The sequence below is a fragment of the Otolemur garnettii genome, unplaced genomic scaffold, assembly GCF_000181295.1.
Source record: "Otolemur garnettii isolate 467f Iridium unplaced genomic scaffold, OtoGar3 scaffold00176, whole genome shotgun sequence".
Lineage (NCBI taxonomy): Eukaryota > Metazoa > Chordata > Mammalia > Primates > Galagidae > Otolemur > Otolemur garnettii.
The window spans coordinates 885,385-893,704 of NW_003852571.1; positions in this window are offsets into that span (position 1 = coordinate 885,385).

The window sequence follows — 8,320 nt, forward strand, 5'->3', positions numbered from 1 at the left end:
GTGAGACTCTGTCTCAAACAAAAGAAAAACATGACGACAAGCAAAAAAAAACTTACTGATACTTGCCTTAAAATTGATTAATCTCTTCAAGGCCAGGCATGATGGCTCACACCTATAATCCCAGAACTCTGGGAGGCCCAGGTGGGTAAATTGCTTGAGCTTAGGAGTTTGAGACAAGCCTGAGGAAGAGCAAGACCCTGTCTCTACTAAAAATAGAAAAACTAGCCCCCATGTGGTAATGCACATGTATAGTCTCAACTAAGCAGGAGAAAGAGAATGAGGTAAGAGGATTGCTTAAGCTCAGGATTTTGAGGTTGCTGTGAGCTATGATTTCACAGTACTCTAGCCTGAGACAACAGACTGAGACTCTGTCTCAAAAAAAAAAAAAATAGACAAAAAAGAGAAAATCGATGAATCTCAAAAACATTATGCCAAGTGCAAAAAGTCAAACACAGGGACTACATACAATATCATTCCATTTATAAGAAATTCTAGAAAAAACAAAACTCTTGAGAGAAAATATCAAACCGTTATTGCTTTGGGTATAGGGTGAATGAGGCAATCATCAACAAAAGGGAACTAAGGAGCATTTGGGGCAATGGCAATGTGACTATGTTATGATTTTAGTGATGGTTTACAAATGGATACATTTACCAAAAATATATGCATACAGCATACACATATACTGTATGCTTAAAATTAATGAATTTTATCTGATGTAATTTATATCTAAATGAAAACCAAAAAAATGTAATCCACATGTTTTTTGTTTAACACTGTGAAACTCTTGATTGCAAAAACTATGTATCACTAATACCTATCACAAACCCCAAACTTGTTGGTTTTTTTCTTTTTTACTTATACATGTGTTTATTTGGTTCCTACTTTTTGCCTTCACAAAATTAAAAAGGCTTAAAATTTAATAACAATAACAATGTTTAAGATAAGAACTAGAAACAAAAACCTTGTAAAGAATGAATGAAGATAAATACATTCAGAAAAGAAATCAGATGATTGCTGCAACAAAATATTAAGCAATAATAATAATAATGCAAAAAAAGTAACATTCACATTGTCAAATAAGAGTATGTCTATTATAGAATGCTTTGACTCTGAGGTTCAGTATGAAGTCATCAGTTAACTTCTTATTTATTTATTTTTCCAAAGTCTCAAAAAATAGACAACTATTAAAAATAAAAATAAAAGATAATTTCAAAAATCAGGTCATGCCAAATATTATAGACAATAGAAAAAGAAGAAATATTTCAAAAATCATTCTACTCATCTGCATACACCTACTATTAAAATTGAAAAAAAATATTATAAAGGGGAAATTACAAACATATTTCACTTACAAATGAGGATGCAATATCCTAAACAACATATTAACAAGTTGAATTAAAAATTAATGTTTGTGTAATGTACTTTGATCAAAACTAAATCCAATTTATGTGACAATTCTTCCTCAAATTTTCCACTCTGGTGAAAACAGGAACTATTCTGGACCCTCTGTGAGCTGCATTATACTAGCTGGATTGTCCTATTCATTGAATTGTTCATTTGAATAATTCATATAGATTTCCCTAGAAATTTCAAGAGAAATTTCCTCTCATGCATGCAGTAATTGTACTCAGCTGAAATATTGAAAAGTCCCTGTGGGACCTTGGGAACTCCAGCAGACTGCTGTCACTAAATGTCACTAAAAGACAATCAAATTATCTAAAAACCAATTCTAGCAATTTATAAATTTTTCTCTATATGCTATTATATAATGCAATCATTGCTGAAAGGTTAAACATATACATACCCAAGGAAAATAACAATGTCTAACCACACACATCTCTGCCTAATGTAGTGTAACAAAGACTTTGTCCTTTGTTTGCTTCTAGAAGCTTTAGTTTCAAACTACACTTAGGTCTATCATTCATTTTGAGTTATTATTTGTATAAGGTTAGAGGTTTGGATTATACCTTTTTTCTTTGCATGTGGATACCCAGTTATCCAAGCACTGTTTATTGAATCAGCCATTCTTTCTCCACAAAATTGCCGTGTGTCTTTGATAACAATGAATTGACTATGTGTGGGTCAATTTCAAGACTATATATTCTTCTTCATTAATCTGTTTGTCTATCTTCATGCCAACAGAATATTGAATTGATTACTGTAGCTTTTCAGTAAGATTTTAAGTCCAGGAATATAAGTCCTGAATTCTGTACCTGTTTTTAACAAAGTTGTTTGTCTATCCTAAGTCTTTTGCCTTTCCACATGAATTCTAGAATCAGCTTTTTTTATTTCTACAAAAAGCATTCTGGGATTATGACCAAGATTGCATTGAATTTATAGACAAGTATAGGAAAAATAAACATCTTAGCCATATTGTGTATTGATCTGTAAAGTCATAGATCTCTTCTCATAGTTATAGCTTTAGTTTTTCTCTATAATGGTCTGTAGATTTTAGTCTTACAAATCTTTGTCAGATTAATCCCTGTGCACCTCATTTTTTATGCTATGCTCTATTTTTTTATATGATTGAATTCTTTTTTAATTAAATCATAGCTGTGTACATTAATGCAATTATGGGGTACAATGTGCTGGTTTTATATACAATTTGAAATACTTTCATCAATGTTGTTAACATAGCCTTCACCACATTTTCTTAGTTATTGTGTTAAGACATTTATACTTTACACTTAGTAGACTTAACACATACCCTTGTAAAATGCACCATAGGTGTGGTCCCACCAATGACCTGCCCTCTACCCATCCTCATTGCTCCACTCACCTTCCTCTTTCCCCTTCATCTTGGGCTGTAGTTGGGTTACAGCTTTCAAATGGAAGTGTGGGTGCTTACATTGGTTTCATAGTAGGGCAGAGTACATTGGATACTTTTTCTTCCATTCTTGAGATATTTTGCTAAGAAGAATATGTTCCAGCTCCATCCATGTAAGCATAAAAGAGGTAAAGTCTCCATCTTTTGTAAGGCTGCATAATATTCCATGGTGCACATATACCACAATTTATTAATCTATTCACGGGTTTATGGGCACTTGAGCTTCTTCCATGACTTAACAATTATGAGTTGGGCTGCAGTAAACATTCTAGTGTAAATATCTTTGTTATAAAATGATTTTTGGTCTTCTGGATATATACCTACTAGAGGAATTGCAGAATTGAATGGCAGGTCTATTTTTAGATCCCTAAGTGATCTCCAAACTTCTTTCCGAAAGGAACATAGTTTGCATTCCTACCAGTAGTGCAGAAGTATTCCCTTTTCTCCACATTCGTGTCAATATCTATAGTTTTGGGATTTAATGATGTGGGCTAATTTTACTGGAGTTAGATGATATCTCAAAGTAGTTTTGATTTGCATTTCTCTGATGTTTGGTGGATCTTTTTTCATTTTTCTGTAAGCTGTGCACCTGCTTCTTCAGAGAAGTTCTATTCAAGTCTCTTGCCCACAATGAAATGGGATCCCTTATTCTTTTCTTTTTTTTCTTTCTTCTTCTTCTTTTTTATAAATTAAACCATACCTGGGTACATTAATGCAATCATGGTGTATAATGTGCTAGTTTTATATACAACTATTTTCACCAAACTGATTAACCTAGCCTTCACGACATTTTCTTAGTTATTGTGTTAAGACATTTATATTCTACATTTAGTAAATTTCACATGTACCCTTGTAATGCACCATAGGTGTGGTCCCACCAATTACCCTCCCTTCACCCACCCTCCCCTTCACTTCCTCTCCTTCTCCCCCTTCCCCATATTCTTCGGTTATAATTAGGTTATAGCTTTCATATGAAAGCCATAAATTGGTTCCATAGTAGGGCTGAGTATGTTGGATACTTTTTCTTCCATTCTTGAGGTACTTTGCTAAGAAGAATATGTTCCAGCTCCCTCCATGTAACCATGAAAGAGGTAAAGTCTTCATCTTTCTTTAAAGCTGCATAATATTCCATGGGGTACATATACCACAATTTATTAATCCATTTGTGGGTCGATGGGCATGTGGGCTTCTTCCGTGACTTAGTAATTATGAATTGGGCTGAAATAAACATTCTGGTGCAAATATGTTTGTTATAATGTGATTTTTGGTCTTCTGCATATATACTTAGTAGAGGAATTGTATGATCCAATGGCAGGTATAAATTTAGATCCTTAAGTGTTCTCCAAACATCTTTCCAAAAGGAACATATTAGTTTGCATTCCCACCAGCCATGTAGAAGTGTTCACTTTTCTCCACATCCAGGCCAACATCTCTGGTTTTGGGATTTTGTGATGTGAGCTAATCTTGCTGGAGTTAGATGATATCTCAAACTAGTTTTGATTTATATTTCTCTGATGATTAAAGATGATGAGCATTTTTTCATATGTCTGTAGGCCATGCACCTGTCTTTTCAGAGAAGTTACTCTTCAAATCCCTTGCCCACCCTGAGATGGGATCACTCAACTTATTCTTTTCTTTCTAATATGCTTGAGTTCTCTGTGAATTCTGCATATTAAACCTTTGTCAGACAAATAATTTGCAAATATCTTCTCCCATTCTGAGGGCTGTCTTCTTGCTTTATATACTGTGTTCTTGGCTGTGCAGAAGCTTTTTAGTTTGTTCAGATCCCAGTAATGTATTTTTGATGTTGCTTCAATTGCCTGGGGGGTCTTCCTCATAAAATATTCACCCAACCTGATTTCTTCAAGTGTTTTCCCTGTGCTTTCGTCTAGTATTTTTATAGCTTCATTTCTTAAGTTTAAATCATTTATCCAGTGAAAGTCTATCTTTGTTAATGGTAAAAGGTGTGGGTCCAATTTCAGTCTCCTATAGGTCACCAGCCAGTTAACCCGGAATCATTTGTTAAAAGGATGATGGATATTATCAAAAGTTTTTTCTGCATTGACTGAGACAATCATATGGTCTTTGTTTTTTTATTTTGTTTATGTAATGTATTATATTTATAGATTTATGTATACTGAACCAGCCTTGAAACCCTGGGATAAAACCTATTTGGTCATGGTGTATAATTTGTTTGATGTATTGCTGAATTCTGTTTGCTATCTTATTGAATATTTTTGCATTTGTATTTATTAAAAATATTGGTCTACAATTTTCTTTTCTTGTTGTGTCTTTTCCTGGTTTGGGGATCAGGGTCGTGTTTGCTTTGAATGAAAGTATTGGGAAGTATTCCTTCTTTTTCTATGCTTTGGAAAATGTTATGAAACATAGGTACTAGTTCCTCTTTAAAGGTTTGGTGGAATTCCAATGTAAAGCTGTCTGGTCCTGGACTCTTCTTTTTGGGGAGATTTCATATAATTGATGCTATTTCAGTACTTGATATAGGTCTGTTCAATATTCCTAATTCTTTCTGGCTAAGTCTAGGAAGGTGGCATGCTTCCAAGTACTGGTCAATTTCTTTCGGATTTTCATATTTCTGAGAATAGAGTTTTTTGTAGTATTCATTAAGAATGTTTTGAATTTCTGAGGTGTCTGTTATTATTTTGCCTTTGTCATTTCTGATTGATGAATTTAGGAATTTTGATTTTTCTATTTTTAGTTAGGCCAGCCAAGAGTTTATCAATTTTGTTAAACTTGTCAAAAAATCATTGATCTTTTGAATAATTCTTTTGTTTTTGATTTTATGTAATTCAGCTCTACACACACTTGATCTTAGCCAAAAGGCCGAGAAGCGATTGTAATTCAGCTCTAATTTTGGTTATTTCTTTTCTTCTGTTGGGTTTGGGATTGGAGTGTTCTTCTTTTTCCAGTGCTTAAGATGTCCCATTAAGTTGTTGACTTCCTCTCTTTCTGTTCTCTTAAGGAAGGCTTGTGCTATAAATTTCCCTCTTAGGACTGCCTTTGTGGTATCCCAGAGGTTCTGATAATTCTTATATTCATTATCATTCTGTTCCAAAAACGCGATAATTTCCTTCTTAATCTCATCTATGACCTAGCTATCTTTCAGCATAAAGTTGTTTAGTTTCCATGTCTTTGTATGACTATGCAGATTCCTGTTATTGGTGAGTTCAACTTTTATTCCATGATGATCTGAGAAAATGCAAGGAATAATTTCTATTATTTTAAATTTTCTGAGGTTAGCCTTGTGACCTAAGATTTGCTCAATTTTGGAGGATGTTCCATGGGCTGATGAGAAGAATGTGTATTCAATTTTGTTAGGATAAAATGTTCTGTAGATGTCTATTAAATTAAATTGTTGTATGGTGAAGTTTAATTCCAGAATTTCTTTGCTTAGTTTCTTTTGGAGGATCTATCCAACACTGCCAAAGGGGTGTTAAAATCTCTGACTATTATGCTGCTGGAAGATATCAAATTGTTCATGTCTGTTTGGGTCTCGCTTGTAAGTTGAGGAGCATTTTGGTTGTGTGCATAAATGTTAATAATTGATATCTCATCATGTTGAGTGTTTCCCTTAACAATTGTGAAGTGGCCATCCTTATCTTTCCTTACTTTTGTTGGTTTAAAGCCTAATGTACCTACAAATAAAATTGCAACCCCTGCTTTTTTCTGTTTTCCGTTTGCCTGGATTATAGTTGTGCATCCCTTCATCTTGAGTTGATATTTATCCTTTAAGATGAGATTCTTATATGCAGCAGATATCTGGCCTGAGTTTTTGTATCTAGTCAGCCAACCTGTGCTTCTTTAGTAGATAATTTAAGCCATTCACATTAATTAAGAGTACTGATAAGCCTGGTAATATTTTCGGTGTCAAGTTTTTTGAAAGACCAGTGGATGTTTTTAATCTGTTCACCACTGTGGAAGTTGGGTTTTGATTAATAATTTGTGAGTGAGTTTACTTTGGTGGTAGAGCATTGTGTTTTTCATTATTGGGGATGGGTCTGAGAATATCTTGAAGAGCTGATTTAGTTATGGCAAATTTCTTCAACGTGTGAATGTCATTAAAATATTTGAGTTCTCCATCATAAATGAAACTCAGTTTAGCTGGATACAGGATCCTGGGCTGAAAGTTGTTTTGTTTTAGGAGATTGAAGGTTGATGACCATCCTCTTCTGGCTTGAAAAATTTCAGAAGAAAGATCTGCAGTCATTCTAATATTCTTCCCCTTATAGGTTATGATTTTTTTACGTCTGGCTGCTTGCAGGATTTTCTCTTTCATACTAAATTTGGTGAGGTTAATTACAATGTGTCTAGGGTATGCTTTATTTGGATTGAGTTGTGCTGAGGTCCTGCAACTGTCTGCTATCTGAATTTCAGTATCTCTTGCATGTTTGGAGAGTTTTCCTCTAAAATCTCTTGAAGTAGAGCACCTGTGCCTTTCAGATCATTCTCATCACCTTCAGGAATTCCAATAAGGCGAATGTTTCCATTTATGTAGTAGTTACACAACTCTCTCAGGGAATGATTGATCTTTGCTCTCCATTTCTCTTTGTCTTTGAGCATTTGGGAGTGTTCAAAAGCCTTGTCTTCCATGTCTGAGATCCTTTCTTCTGTCTGCTCCATCCTATTAACTGAGGGATTTTCCTGTATTTCTCAGGTCTTTAAGGGATGCAACTTCTTATCTCGATTTGTCAAAATCTTTGGTTATTTTATCTTTGAATTCACTGAATTCTTGAGTCAACTTTTTAATTACTCCTAATTACTGCTTTTGAACTTCTAATTTTAATTTTACTTCAATTCTGTTAATCTTATTTGCTATCCAATTTCTGACATCTCAGCCATTTGTTTATGAATGGGATCTTCTGTTGCATCTCCTTTATCATACCTTGGGGGAGTTGATCTACTCTGGCTATTCATGTTGCCTGAGTTTTTATGCTGATTCTGCCCCATGGTTATTTTTCACTGTTTGTTTAGAGAGGCTGGTAAGGTGGAATTAAATTGCGAACTCCTGGAGATATAATTAATCAGCCCTTTACTGGAGTGCTGGGACTGGTGACTGTGGCTTTTCCCCTATGGCTGTAGCAAGATCCCGTTCTGTACTACAGCCTGAGACTCTGGGGACCCACTTGATATGATGCAGCTGGGTGGGTCTGTCTTGTCTTTAGCTAGACTCCAACCAATCCTAGTGGATCAGTGACTTTGGGTTGAAATCTCAGCTGTGGAGGAATACAAGCAATTAAGACACCTTGTCCCCCACTGGCAATAACTGGGAGAGGAGAATCAGACCTTCCCTCTACAACACAACCAGGGTATAACCTTGGAGAGTCCCCAGGTGATTGGCCCAGATAGAGTTCCAAATATATTGTCCCCATCAACACAAACACAGATCAAGTGGGAGAGTTCAAAAATTCTCAAGCAACTGAACAGCAGGAGTCCACTGACAGCTCAAGTCTGGCTCATTCTGGTGGTCTA